Here is a 14,776-nt window from a genome sequence, read left to right as displayed (position 1 = left end):
AACACCTCAAATGAAGACATAAAAAGATGCATAAAAGTCCAAGACTCAAGAACAAAAGAAGCCCATAGAAATCAGCAAAGAAACCTGAGAAGAGGGCTGTCAGCCAGCGCCTGGTGGCGCACCGGACAGTGCACAGTACCTGTCCGGTGTGCACCGGACTGTCCGGTGGGACAACCGGACGGTCTGCGCAGAGAGGCCGCAGGTAGGCGCTCTCGGGCTGTAGCACCGGACTGTCCGGTGTGCACCGGACTGTCCGGTGTGCCAACGGGCAGACGGCAACGGTCGAATCCAACGGTCGGATCCAACGGTCGACTGCTACAGACGCCAACGGTCGGCTGACATAGGCGCACCGGACATCTACTGTTCAGTGTCCGGTGGTGCACCGGACTGTCCGGTGCACCCGACGACAGAAAGCTGCTGCTTTCTGTCCAACGGCTAGTTGAGGGTGTGGAGGCTATAAATAACACCCCAACCGGCCATTCTCTAGTGTGGGAGCCCAAGCAACATACCAATACACATAGTGCATATTTCCAAGTGCTCAAACACCCAAGTGCTTAATAGAATCACTCGGTGATTAGCGTAGGTGCTTTGCGAAGTGCTTAGGTTAGTTAGACCGCTTTAGCGCTTGCTCTAGGTGAATCCTAGTTAGTTGAGTGAGTTTAGATAAACCTCACAACCCCTCGGCTCTTGCGCGAGCCGTTGTAATTGTACCGAGTGGGGCGAGAGTCTTGCGAGACCGTGACAACCGTGTTTGTGTCACGGCCGCCACCGTGTACCGGAGGGAACGAGGCCCGCGGCGTTTCGGCCGGAAGCTCGATAGTGGAGACGGCGGGGAGCGTCCGAGAGGAGCCGGAAGCGGAGCACCACTTGCGCGTGGAGAAGGCCCGCGGCTCTCTACGGAGTTACTCGACCGAGGTGCTTGGCCCTCGCGTGGGCTTCCCTTTGCGTAGGGGCACCAACGAGGATTAGTCGGGACCTTGCGCGGTTCCGGATACCTCGGTAAAAATACCGGCGTCATCCACGAGAGTTTGCTTCTCTACTTAGCTCTTTACATTCCGCATTTATATTAAGCATTTAAGTTTCAATCTTGTTGTCATACTTATTTAGTGTAGATTGAAACTTAGCCTTTGCGGTAGAGATAGCAACACTTAGACAAAACCTAGTTTGCACATTCTAGTTTTGATTCTTGCATAGGTTTTGCTCTAGGGATTTAATTGTGGCCAAGTTTAGTAAAAGTTTTAGAAGTCCTAATTCACCCCCCCCTCTTAGGCGTCACCCGTTTCCTTCAATTGGTATCAGAGCCCGGTTTGGCTCATTTGAAACGTTTTAGCTTCACCGCTAAAAGAGCCGACGCTTTTTAGAGGAAGGGATGGATACCCATAGGCCACCACACTTCGACGACACTAATTTCCCATATTATAGTGCTAGAATGGCTTGTTACCTAGAGGCCGTTGATCTAGGTGTTTGGAGAGTCACTCGTGACGGGATGAAACCTCTCAAGAATCCCGAGAAACCCACCACGAGTGAGGAAAAAGAAATCCATTTAAATGCTAGAGCCAAAAATTGCTTGTATGAATCTCTTAGCATGGATATTTTCAATCAAGTATTTACTCTGAAAACTGCTAATGAGATTTGGCTAAAATTGCATGAGCTCCATGACGGCACATCCAATGTCCGTGAGCAAAAACATTGCCTAGTCTTAAATGAGTATAATTCTTTTGCTATGAAAGATGATGAGCTTGTTAGAGACATGTATTCTCGTTTGAATCTAATAATCAATGAGCTCAACTCTATTGGCATTAATAAGCTAGGTGATGCGGACATTGTGAGGAAGATTATCTCCCTGCTACCACAACAAAAATATGGGAGCATCATCACCATCCTTCACAACATGGAGGACTTGAGCAACATGACCCCGACCATTGTGATTGGGAAAATCGCGGCCTTTGAGATGTCGCGAAAAATGAGTCGGGGAGAGGAGCCAACTTCCTCAAAGCCATATGCTTTTGCATGTGATGAAAGGAAGGGCAAAAAGAAGGCTCCCACTCCAAGTTCCTCAAGCGAAGAAGAGGAAGAAGAAGAAGAAAGTGATGATGATGAAGATAATCAACCATGCACATCATCCTCCGAGGACGAAGAAACAACCCGACGCGTCGGAAAGGTAATGAGGATGATCCGCAAGATTAATCTAATGGGTGTGCCCCTGCAGGTCGAGGATCTTCTCTTTAACATTGACAGGAAAAAGCAAAGGAAGAGAGGATGCTTCGCATGTGGGGAGAAGGGCCACTTCAGGGACAACTGTCCAAATATGGCCAAACCCAAAAAGGAGAGGAGCAAAGGCAAGGCGCTCACAAGTGTTAGAACTTGGGATGACTCTTCAAGTGAAGATCCAAGGACGCGCAGTCACCGGTCCTCGTCACGATCATCACGGACATCACACAAATGCCTTATGGCAAGAGGTAACAAAAGCATTCCATCCTCTAGTGATGAAAGCAGTAGTGATGATGAAGGTGAGGGAAAAGCCTCTCTAGATGAGCTTGCGGAAGCCGTAGAATTTTTCCAGGATGTTTGCACTAAGCAAAAAGCTCAACTTAAAACTTTGAAAAATAAGTTGGTTAGCTCTCAAAATGATTACAAAGGTTTGCTAGAAAAATTTGAAACTTTTGCAAACTTAAATAGTGAGCTATCAACTAAACTTGAGCTATTAGAATCTAGTGCTCCATCCACTGCTACCGATGATAGCCTTATTAAAAAGAATGAAAAACTTAAGGCTAAGTTAGCTAGCTCCCAAGAAGCTATTGAAAATTTGCTAGAGAAAATGGAAATTCTTAGCATACACAATAATGAGCTAACTACTAAGCTAGAAAACATTGGTAGCATCCCAGCAGCATCTTTAGTTGAAATTCCTGAAATTATTAAGAAAGATGCTTCTACTTCCTGCTTTGACTTAATTGATGATTCTAACCCCTGCAACCAAGTTGTTGTTGAGAATATTGTTGTAGAGACATGCTCTGATGAGGTTGCAAAGGAAAATGAACAATTAAAGCAAGAAGTGGCTCGTCTTGGCAAGGCTTTGTATGACAAGAAAGGCAAAGCCAAAATCCGACCTCCACAGGATAACACCACTGCGGGAGTGAACAAGCCTGTAGAGGGAGAAATTGTGATTTGTAGGCTATGCCACATTGAAGGCCACAAGTCTTTCCAATGCAAGGCGATGACCGGGGATAAACAAAGGCAAAAGCTCAAGCAAAAGCCATCAAGCAAAATCTCCAGCACCTACATAAAAAAGGTGAACAAAAAGGACGCTACACCATATTTGATCAAGAAGAAAAAGAATGGAAAGGTGATAGCAATCAAGGCCAACAAGCAAGCCAACAAAGGAAAGGGGGCCAAACGCATCTGGGTGCCAAAAGAGATAATTTCAACCATGAAAAGCACCAAGAAGGTTTGGATCCCGAAAGGGAAGTGAGTGAACCAAAGGTCATCGGGAAATTTGGAGACTTGGCTAAATTGGGATGTATATCATGGGATACATCATATTGGATCAAGTTTATTGCCAAGTGGGTTAGTGAAAATTTTAGACCCAAATTTCCCACCCATGACTAAGGTAACTAGTTTTAGTGTATTCCTCGTTTTTAGATATGCGTATCTATTTATCTTTTATCTAGTTTACCTTTCTTGCCTAGTATTACATTTGTTATGTACTTTTGTTCAAAATCATGCATACTAGGTAAATCATATGGTAGGATTGCTAGTTTTTGAATTCATATACTTAAGCAAACCTACATGGCTTAAAATGTTTAGTTAGAGCACGGCACATAGCTTTTATATCACTCCATAATAAATGATGCATAATTTGAAAATTTTTGATTCCTACAAGTGTATCATCTAACTTATATGTGCCAAAGTTTGGATTATGGATAATTTGCCCCTCTTGATATCAAATGAAAGTGCATGTCTCCTACAAGTATTCAAAACTTGTATGCACACCTTTAGGGGGAGGTTACTCTATAATCTAACACCTTGAGACTAACACCTTTTCAAGTCTATTTCATGTGATAGTCTCATTGTAAGGAAAATGAAGTCCCCGGAGAAAGACAACAATCTTCCACTGCAAAATCTCCAAGAACTCTCATGTCTCTCAAACTCGCCATTGATCTTCAATTGGTATCTTTTGAGACTACATTCAGTATCATTTACATGTCTTCTCTAATATTTGATTAGACTATATTTCATATCATATGCTTCCATGTTGCTAAAAATGCATAAGCAGTTAACTCATATTCTGTTACCTATGCATAAGGGAAGTTAGTCTTTTCAAATCATGTCTTGCACCTCTAATTTTCACATGCTTTTTCCTAAGTAGAGGATCTCTGTCAGGGGGAGCATTTTTTCATCCCTAAAGGGGGAGAAAAACTCTTTCCAAAGGAGAATACTCATTTAGGAGAAATAATCTTTTGAGGAACTCCTACTCATGGTATCTTTCATGATCTACAAGTGGTATCATTCATGGCTTAATTTAATATACTTCTAGTGATATCATTTATTGAGGGCAAGCTTTTATTTACTTCCTACATGCTTTTAATGTCTTCCTTTTCGGTGGTTGATGCCAAAGGGGGAGAAGTTTAGGGGCCAAAGCAATGAAAACTATATCAAACACCAAACACCACCAATTTAAAATTTTATATCTACAAATGACTTTTCAAGTGGTTTTGGTTATTTGGTCCAAAAATAGGAAGTAAGTGAATTATGGAGTTAGGGGGAGGCTTAAGTCCATAATGTCACATTGTGGGGACAATCATGCATTCTAGCAAGTAGATTGCACTTTTTAATTCAAATACTTGTATTATTTACTTGCTTTGGTTGTGTTGTCATCAATCACCAAAAAGGGGGAGATTGTAAGGAAAATGGACCCCGGGCCTTTTGGCTAATTGAGTTTTGGTGTTTGATGAACAACACAATCCGTGAACTAATAAGGTTTCTAGTGTTTGTGTTTGTAGTTCACAGGATGCGAAGAGGATTGGACCAAGGCAATGAGGATGCAACACCTCAAATGAAGACATAAAAAGATGCATAAAAGTCCAAGACTCAAGAACAAAAGAAGCCCATAGAAATCAGCAAAGAAACCTGAGAAGAGGGCTGTCAGCCAGCGCCTGGTGGCGCACCGGACAGTGCACAGTACCTGTCCGGTGTGCACCGGACTGTCCGGTGGGACAACCGGACGGTCTGCGCAGAGAGGCCGCAGGTAGGCGCTCTCGGGCTGTAGCACCGGACTGTCCGGTGTGCACCGGACTGTCCGGTGTGCCAACGGGCAGACGGCAACGGTCGAATCCAACGGTCGGATCCAACGGTCGACTGCTACAGACGCCAACGGTCGGCTGACATAGGCGCACCGGACATCTACTGTTCAGTGTCCGGTGGTGCACCGGACTGTCCGGTGCACCCGACGACAGAAAGCTGTTGCTTTCTGTCCAACGGCTAGTTGAGGGTGTGGAGGCTATAAATAACACCCCAACCGGCCATTCTCTAGTGTGGGAGCCCAAGCAACATACCAATACACATAGTGCATATTTCCAAGTGCTCAAACAACCAAGTGCTTAATAGAATCACTCGGTGATTAGCGTAGGTGCTTTGCGAAGTGCTTAGGTTAGTTAGACCGCTTTAGCGCTTGCTCTAGGTGAATCCTAGTTAGTTGAGTGAGTTTAGATAAACCTCACAACCCCTCGGCTCTTGCGCGAGCCGTTGTAATTGTACCGAGTGGGGCGAGAGTCTTGCGAGACCGTGACAACCGTGTTTGTGTCACGGCCGCCACCGTGTACCGGAGGGAACGAGGCCCGCGGCGTTTCGGCCGGAAGCTCGATAGTGGAGACGGCGGGGAGCGTCCGAGAGGAGCCGGAAGCGGAGCACCACTTGCGCGTGGAGAAGGCCCGCGGCTCTCTACGGAGTTACTCGACCGAGGTGCTTGGCCCTCGCGTGGGCTTCCCTTTGCGTAGGGGCACCAACGAGGATTAGTCGGGACCTTGCGCGGTTCCGGATACCTCGGTAAAAATACCGGCGTCATCCACGAGAGTTTGCTTCTCTACTTAGCTCTTTACATTCCGCATTTATATTAAGCATTTAAGTTTCAATCTTGTTGTCATACTTATTTAGTGTAGATTGAAACTTAGCCTTTGCGGTAGAGATAGCAACACTTAGACAAAACCTAGTTTGCACATTCTAGTTTTGATTCTTGCATAGGTTTTGCTCTAGGGATTTAATTGTGGCCAAGTTTAGTAAAAGTTTTAGAAGTCCTAATTCACCCCCCCCCCCTCTTAGGCGTCACCCGTTTCCTTCACGCCACCCGCTTCTAGTGGGGTCGGCCAGAACCTGGCTGCAGCAGCAATGCTCCTCCGTGCGATGCCAGAGCCATCAACCACCGAGGGGCGGCGAATCTAGGGAGAGCTCAAGAATCTCCTGGAAGGCGCCGCGGTCCGACGGGCCGAGAGCTCCACCTCCCGAAGGCAGGGGTACCCCTCGGAACATCATGCCGCGACTTCCCGATTCATGCGGGAAGCCTCGGTCCACACCGGGCGCACGCGCAACACAGCGCCTGCGGCCCTAGGACGCCTCGGCAACGAGCACCATCACCGCGACCGTCGGGCCCACCTCGACGAGAGGGTGCGCCGAGGCTACCACCCCAGGCGTGGGGGACGCTACGACAGCGGGGAGGATCGGAGTCCCTCGTCCGAACCACCCGGTCCGCAGGCTTTCAGCCGGGCCATACGACAGGCGCCGTTCCCGACCCGGTTCTGACCCCCAACTACCATCACAAAGTACTCGGGAGAGACGAGACCGGAGCTGTGGCTCGCGGACTACCGGCTGGCCTGCCAACTGGGTGGAACAGACGATGACAACCTCATCATCCGCAACCTCCCCCTGTTCCTCTCCGACACCGCTCGCGCCTGGTTGGAGCACCTGCCTCCGGGGCAGATCTCCAACTGGGACGACCTGGTCCAAGCCTTCGCCGGCAATTTCCAAGGCACGTACGTGCGCCCTGGGAATTCCTGGGACCTCCGAAGCTGCCGACAGCAGCCGGGAGAGTCTCTCCGGGACTACATCCGGCGATTCTCGAAGCAGCGCACCGAGCTGCCCAACATCACCGACTCGGATGTCATCGGCGCGTTCCTCGCCGGCACCACCTGTCGCGACCTGGTGAGCAAGCTGGGTCGCAAGACCCCCACCAGGGCGAGCGAGCTGATGGACATCGCCACCAAGTTCGCCTCTAGCCAGGAGGCGGTCGAGGCTATCTTCCGGAAGGACAAGCAGCCCCAGGGCCGCCCACCGGAAGATGCCCCCGAGGCATCAACTCAGCGCGACGCCAAGAAGAAGGGCAAGAAGAAGTCGCAAGCGAAACGCGACGCCGCCGACGCGGACCTTGTCGCCGCCGCCGAGTACAAGAACCCTCAGAAACCCCCCGGAGGTGCCAACCTCTTCGACAAGATGCTTAAGGAGTCGTGCCCCTATCACCAGGGGCTCGTCAAGCACACCCTTGAGGAGTGCGCCATGCTTCGGCGTCACTTCCACAGGGCCGGGCCACCCGCGGAGGGTGGCAGAGCTCGCGACGACGACAAGAAGGAAGATCACCAGGCAGGAGAGTTCTGAAAGTCGCCTAGAGGGGGGGTGAATAGGACGAAACTGAAATTTACAAATATAAACGCAACTACAAGCCGGGTTAGCGTTAGAAATATAAACGAGTCCGCGAGAGAGGGCGCAAAACAAATCGCAAGCGAATAATGAAGTGAGACACGCGGATTTGTTTTACCGAGGTTCGGTTCTCTCAAACCTACTCCCCGTTGAGGAGGCCACAAAGGCCGGGTCTCTTTCAACCCTTCCCTCTCTCAAACGGTCCCTCGGACCGAGTGAGCTTCTCTTCTCAAATTACTTGGGAATCAAACTTCCCGCAAGGGCCACCACACAATTGGTGCCTCTTGCCTCAATTACAAGTGAGTGTTTGATCACAAGAAAGAATCAAGAGAGAAGGAAGCAATCCAAGCGCAAGAGCTCGAAAGAACACAAGCAAATCTCTCTCTCTAGTCGCTAGGGCGTTGTGTGGAATATGGAGAAGATTTGATTTCTTTGGTGTGTCTAGAATTGAATGCTAGAGCTCTTGTAGTAGTTGGGAAGTAAAGAACTTGGATGCAATGAATGGTGGGGTGGTTGGGGTATTTATAGCCCCAACCACCAAACATGACCGTTGGCTGGGCTGTCTGTTCGATGGCTCACCGGACAGTCCGGTGCACACCGGACAGTCCGGTGCCCCCGCCACGTCACCAGTGCCGTTGGAAATCGACCGTTGGAGTTCTGACTTCTGGGCCCGCCTTGATGTCCGGTGGCGCACCGGACAGGTACTGTAGAGTGTCCGGTGCGCCAGCATGGGCGTGCCTGATCTCTGCGCGCGCTGGCGCGCAATAAATGCGCCGCAGGTAGCCGTTGGCGCCTGAAGTAGCCGTTGCCCCGCAGATGCACCGGACAGTCCGGTGCACACCGGACAGTCCGGTGAATTATAGCGGAGCGGCTGGAGTGAAAACCCGAGGCTGGCGAGTTCCTGAGGACGACCTCCCTTGGAGCACCGGACACTGTCCGGTGTATACCGGACAGTCCGGTGAATTATAGCGGAGTGGCCTCTGGAAATTCCCGAAGGTGGCGAGTTCGAGTTGGAGTCCTCTGGTGCACCGGACATGTCCGGTGGTGCACCGGACAGTCCGGTGTGCCAGACCAGAGGTGCCTTCGGTTACCTCTTTGCTCTTTTGTTGAACCCAACCCTTGGTCTTTTTATTGGCTAAGTGTGAACCTTTAGCACCTGTATAACTTATACACTAGAGCAAACTAGTTAGTCCAAAGATTTGTGTTGGGCAATTCAACCACCAAAATTATTTAGGAACTAGGTGTAAGCTTAATTCCCTTTCAATCTCCCCCTTTTTGGTGATTGATGCCAACACAAACCAAAGCAAATATAGAAGTGCATAATTTGAACTAGTTTGCATAATGTAAGTGTAATGGTTGCTTGGAATTGAGCCAATATAACTATTTACAAGATATGCATGGATTGTTTCTTTCTTATTTAACATTTTGGACCACGCTTGCACCACATGTTTTATTTTTGCAAACTCTTTTGTAAATCCTTTTCAAAGTTCTTTTGCAAATGGTCAAAGGTAAATGAATAGGATTTTGCAAAGCATTTTCAAGATTTGAAATTTTCTCCCCCTGTTTCAAATGCTTTTCCTTTGACTAAACAAAACTCCCCCTAAAGGAGATCCTCCTCTTAGTGTTCAAGAGGGTTTTGATATATCATTTTTGAAATACTACTTTCTCCCCCTTTTGAACACAATAGGATACCAATTGATAAATACTCTTGGAAAACACTAAGTTTTTGAAATTGGTGGTGGTGCGGTCCTTTTGCTTTGGGCTCATACTCTCTCCCCCTTTGGCATGAATCGCCAAAAACGGAAGTATTAGAGCCCTCGAAGTAATGTCTTCCTCTTTGGTCATAAACAAATGAGTTAAGATTATACCAAAGATGAAGTCCTTTTGTTCTCTCCCCCAAAGAAGGAGAGTGGCTTGGAGCGACGGCGAAGGATGGGTTACGGAGTGGAAGCCTTTGTCTTCGCCTAAAACTCCAATTCCCTTTCAACATACCTATGACTTGATTTGAAATAGACTTGGAAACACATTAGTCATAGCATATAAAAGAGATATGATCAAAAGTATATAAATGAGCTATGTGTGCAATCTAACCAAAGAAGTTGCGGGAATCAAGAATATTGAGCTCATGCCTAAGTTTGGTAAAAGTTTGTTCATCAAGTGGCTTGGTAAAGATATCGGCTAATTGATCTTTAGTATTAATGTAAGCAATCTCGATATCTCCCTTTTGTTGGTGATCTCTAAGAAAATGATACCGAATGGCTATGTGCTTAGTGCGGCTGTGCTCGACGGGATTGTCGGCCATTTTGATTGCACTCTCATTATCACATAGCAAAGGAACTTTGGTTAATTTGTAACCGTAGTCCCGCAAGGTTTGCCTCATCCAAAGCAATTGCGCGCAACAATGGCCTGCGGCAATATATTCGGCTTCGGCGGTAGAAAGAGCGACCGAATTTTGCTTCTTTGAAGCCCAAGACACCAAGGATCTTCCCAAGAACTGGCAAGTCCCCGATATGCTCTTTCTATTAATCTTACACCCCACCCAATTGGCATCCGAATAACCAATTAAATCAAATGTGGATCCCTGAGGGTACCAAAGCCCAAACTTAGGAGTATAAGCCAAATATCTCAAGATTCGTTTTACGGCCGTAAGGTGTGATTCCTTAGGGTCGGATTGGAATCTTGCACACATGCAAACGGAAAGCATAATGTCCGGTCGAGATGCACATAAATAAAGCAATGAACCAATCATCGACCGGTATACCTTTTGATCCACGGACTTACCTCCCGTGTCGAGGTCGAGATGCCCATTGGTTCCCATGGGTGTCTTGATGGGCTTGGCGTCCTTCATCCCAAACTTGTTTAGAATGTCTTGAGTGTACTTCGTTTGGCTAATGAAGGTGCCCTCTTGGAGTTGCTTTACTTGGAATCCTAAGAAATACTTCAACTCCCCCATCATAGACATCTCGAATTTCTGTGTCATGATCCTACTAAATTCCTCACAAGTAGATTCGTTAGTAGACCCAAATATGATATCATCAACATAAATTTGGCATACAAACAAATCATTGTCAAGAGTTTTAGTGAAGAGTGTAGGATCGGCCTTGCCGACTTTGAAGCCATTAGTGATAAGGAAATCTCTAAGGCATTCATACCATGCTCTTGGGGCTTGCTTGAGCCCATAAAGCGCCTTAGAGAGCTTATAGACATGGTTAGGATACTCACTGTCTTCAAAGCCGGGAGGTTGCTCAACATAGACCTCTTCCTTGATTGGTCCGTTGAGGAAGGCACTTTTCACGTCCATTTGATAAAGCTTAAAGCCATGATAAGTAGCATAGGCCAATAATATGCGAATTGACTCAAGCCTAGCTACGGGTGCATAGGTTTCACCGAAATCCAAACCTTCGACTTGGGAGTATCCCTTGGCCACAAGTCGTGCTTTGTTCCTTGTCACCACACCATGCTCATCTTGCTTGTTGCGGAAGACCCATTTGGTTCCTACAACATTTTGGTTAGGACGTGGAACCAAATGCCATACCTCATTTCTAGTGAAGTTGTTGAGCTCCTCTTGCATCGCCACCACCCAATCCGAATCTTGGAGAGCTTCCTCTACCCTGTGTGGCTCAATAGAGGAAACAAAAGAGTAATGTTCACAAAAATGAGCAACCCGAGATCTAGTAGTTACCCCCTTATGAATGTCGCCGAGGATGGTGTCGACGGGGTGATCTCGTTGGATTGCTTGGTGGACTCTTGGGTGTGGCGGTCTTTGTTCCTCTTCCTCCGTGTCTTCCTTATTTGCATCTCCCCCTTGATCATTGCTATTATCTTGAGGTGGCTCATTTGCTTGATCTTCTACTTCATCAACTTGAGCTTCATCCTCATTTTGTGTTGGTGGAGATGCTTGCGTGGAGAAGGACGGTTGATCTTGTGTTCTTGGAGACTCTTTGGGTTCCTTAGGACACACATCCCCAATGGACATGTTCCTTAGCGCTATGCATGGAGCCTCTTCATCACTTATCTCATCAAGATCAACTTGCTCTACTTGAGAGCCGTTAGTTTCATCAAACACAACGTCACATGAGACTTCAACTAGTCCAGTGGACTTGTTAAAGACCCTATATGCCCTTGTGTTTGAGTCATAACCAAGTAAAAAGCCTTCTACAATCTTAGGAGCAAATTTAGATTTTCTACCTCTTTTAACAAGAATAAAGCATTTGCTACCAAAGACTCTAAAATATGAAATGTTGGGCTTTTTACCGGTTAGGAGTTCATATGATGTCTTCTTGAGGATTCGGTGTAGATACAACCGGTTGATGGCGTAGCAAGCGGTGTTGACTGCCTCCGCCCAAAACCGATCCGAAGTCTTGTATTCATCAAGCATGGTTCTAGCCATATCCAATAGAGTTCGATTCTTCCTCTCCACTACACCATTTTGTTGTGGCGTGTAGGGAGAAGAGAACTCATGCTTGATGCCCTCCTCCTCAAGAAAGCCTTCGATTTGAGAGTTCTTGAACTCCGTCCCGTTGTCGCTTCTTACTTTCTTGATCCTTAAGCCGAACTCATTTTGAGCCCGTCTCAAGAATCCCTTTAAGGTTTCTTGGGTTTGAGATTTTTCCTGTAAAAAGAATACCCAAGTGAAGCGAGAATAATCATCCACTATTACAAGACAATACTTACTCCCGCCGATGCTTATGTAAGCAATCGGGCCGAATAGATCCATGTGGAGTAGCTCAAGCGGCCTGTCGGTCGTCATGATGTTCTTGTGTGGATGATGGACTCCAACTTGCTTCCCCGCCTGGCATGCGCTACAAATCCTGTCTTTCTCAAAATGAACATTTGTTAATCCTAAAATGTGTTCTCCCTTTAGAAGCTTATGAAGATTCTTCATCCCAACATGGGCTAGTCGGCGGTGCCAGAGCCAACCCATGTTAGTTTTAGCAATTAAGCAAGTGTCGAGTTTGGCTCTATCAAAATCTACTAAGTATAGCTGACCCTCTAACACTCCCTTAAATGCTATTGAATCATCACTTCTTCTAAAGACAGTGACACCTACATCAGTGAATAGACAGTTGTAGCCCATTTGACATAGTTGGGAAACAGAAAGCAAGTTGTAATCTAATGAATCAACAAGAAAAACGTTGGAAATAGAATGGTCAGGAGAAATAGCAATTTTACCAAGACCTTTGACCAAACCTTGATTTCCATCCCCGAATGTGATAGCTCGTTGGGGATCTTGGTTTTTCTCATATGAGGAGAACATCCTTTTCTCCCCGGTCATGTGGTTTGTGCACCCGCTGTCGAGTATCCAACTTGAGCCCCCGGATGCATTAACCTACAAAACAAATTTAGTTCTTGACTTTAGGTACCCAAACTGTTTTGGGTCCTTTAGCATTAGAAACAAGAACTTTGGGTACCCAAACACAAGTCTTGGAGCCCTTGTGTTTGCCCCCAACAAACTTGGCAACGACCTTGCCGGATTTGTTAGTCAAAACATATGATGCATCAAAAGTCTTAAATGAAATGCTATGTTCATTTGATGCATTAGGAATTTTCTTCTTAGGCAACTTGGCACGGGTTGGTTGCCTAGAACTAGATGTCTCACCCTTATACATAAAAGCATGATTAGGGCCAGAGTGAGACTTCCTAGAATGAATTTTCCTAATTTTGTCCTCGGGATAACCGACAGGGTATAAAATGTAACCCTCGTTATCCTGAGGCATGGGAGCCTTGCCTTTAACAAAATTTGACAATCTTTTAGGAGGGGCACTAAGTTTGACATTGTTTCCCCTTTGGTAGCCAATGCCATCCTTAATGTCAGGGCGTCTCCCATTATAAAGCATGCTACGAGCAAATTTAAATTTCTCATTTTCTAAGTTGTGCTCGGCAATTTTAGCATCTAGTTTTGCTATATGATCATTTTGTTGTTTAATTAAAGCCATATGATCATGAATAGCATCAATATCAACATTTCTACATCTAGTACAAATAGTGACATGCTCAATGGTAGATGTAGATGGTTTGCAAGAATTGAGTTCAACAATCTTAGCACGAAGTATATCATTCTTATCTCTAAGATCGGCAATTGTAACTTTGCAAACATCAAAATCCTTAGCCTTAGCAATCAAATTTTCATTCTCTAATCTAAGGCTAGCAAGAGAAATGTTTAATTCTTCAATCCTAGCAAGCAAATCATCTTTATTATCTCTAGGATTGGGAATTGAAACATTACAAACATGAGAATCAACCTTAGCATTTAAACTAGCATTTTCATTTCTAAGGTTGTCAATTATCTCACGGTAAGTGCTTAGCTCACTAGACAATTTTTCACATTTTTCAACTTGTAGAGCGTAAGCATTTTTAACCTTAACATGTTTTTTATTTTCCTTGATTAGGAAGTCCTCTTGGGAGTCCAAGAGATCATCCTTCTCATGGATAGCACTAATTAGTTCATTTAATTTCTCTTTTTGTTCCATGTTAAGGTTGGCAAAAAGAGTACGCAAATTATCTTCCTCACTACTAGCATTATCATCACTAGAAGACTCATATTTAGTGGAGGAGTTGGATTTAACCTTCTTCTTTTTGCCGTCCTTTGCCATGAGGCACTTGTGGCCGACGTTGGGGAAGAGGAGTCCCTTGGTGACGGCGATGTTGGCGGCGTCCTCGTCATCGGAGCAGTCGCTTGAGCTTTCGTCGGAGTCCCACTCCCGACAAACATGGGCATCACCACCCTTCTTCTTGTAGTACCTCTTCTTCTCCTTTCGCCTCCCCTTCTTGTCGTCACCTCGGTCACTGTCACTAGATATAGGACATTTAGCAATAAAATGACCGGGCTTACCACACTTGTAGCAAACCTTCTTGGAGCGGGATTTGTAATCCTTCCCCCTCCTTTGCTTGAGGATTTGGCGGAAGCTCTTGATGACGAGCGCCATTTCCTCATTGTCGAGCTTGGAGGCGTCTATTGGTTGTCGACTTGGTGTAGACTCCTCCTTCTTCTCCTCCGTTGCCTTGAATGCAACGGGTTGAGCTTCGGATGTGGTGGCATCATCAAGCTCGTTGATCTTCCTCGAGCCTTCGATCATGCACTCAAAACTCACAA

Source organism: Zea mays, chromosome 9 (genome assembly GCF_902167145.1).
Source record: "Zea mays cultivar B73 chromosome 9, Zm-B73-REFERENCE-NAM-5.0, whole genome shotgun sequence".
NCBI classification, from domain to species: Eukaryota; Viridiplantae; Streptophyta; class Magnoliopsida; order Poales; family Poaceae; genus Zea; species Zea mays.
The sequence above is the reverse complement of the archived record's forward strand: the minus strand, read 5'-3'. Positions refer to the sequence as shown.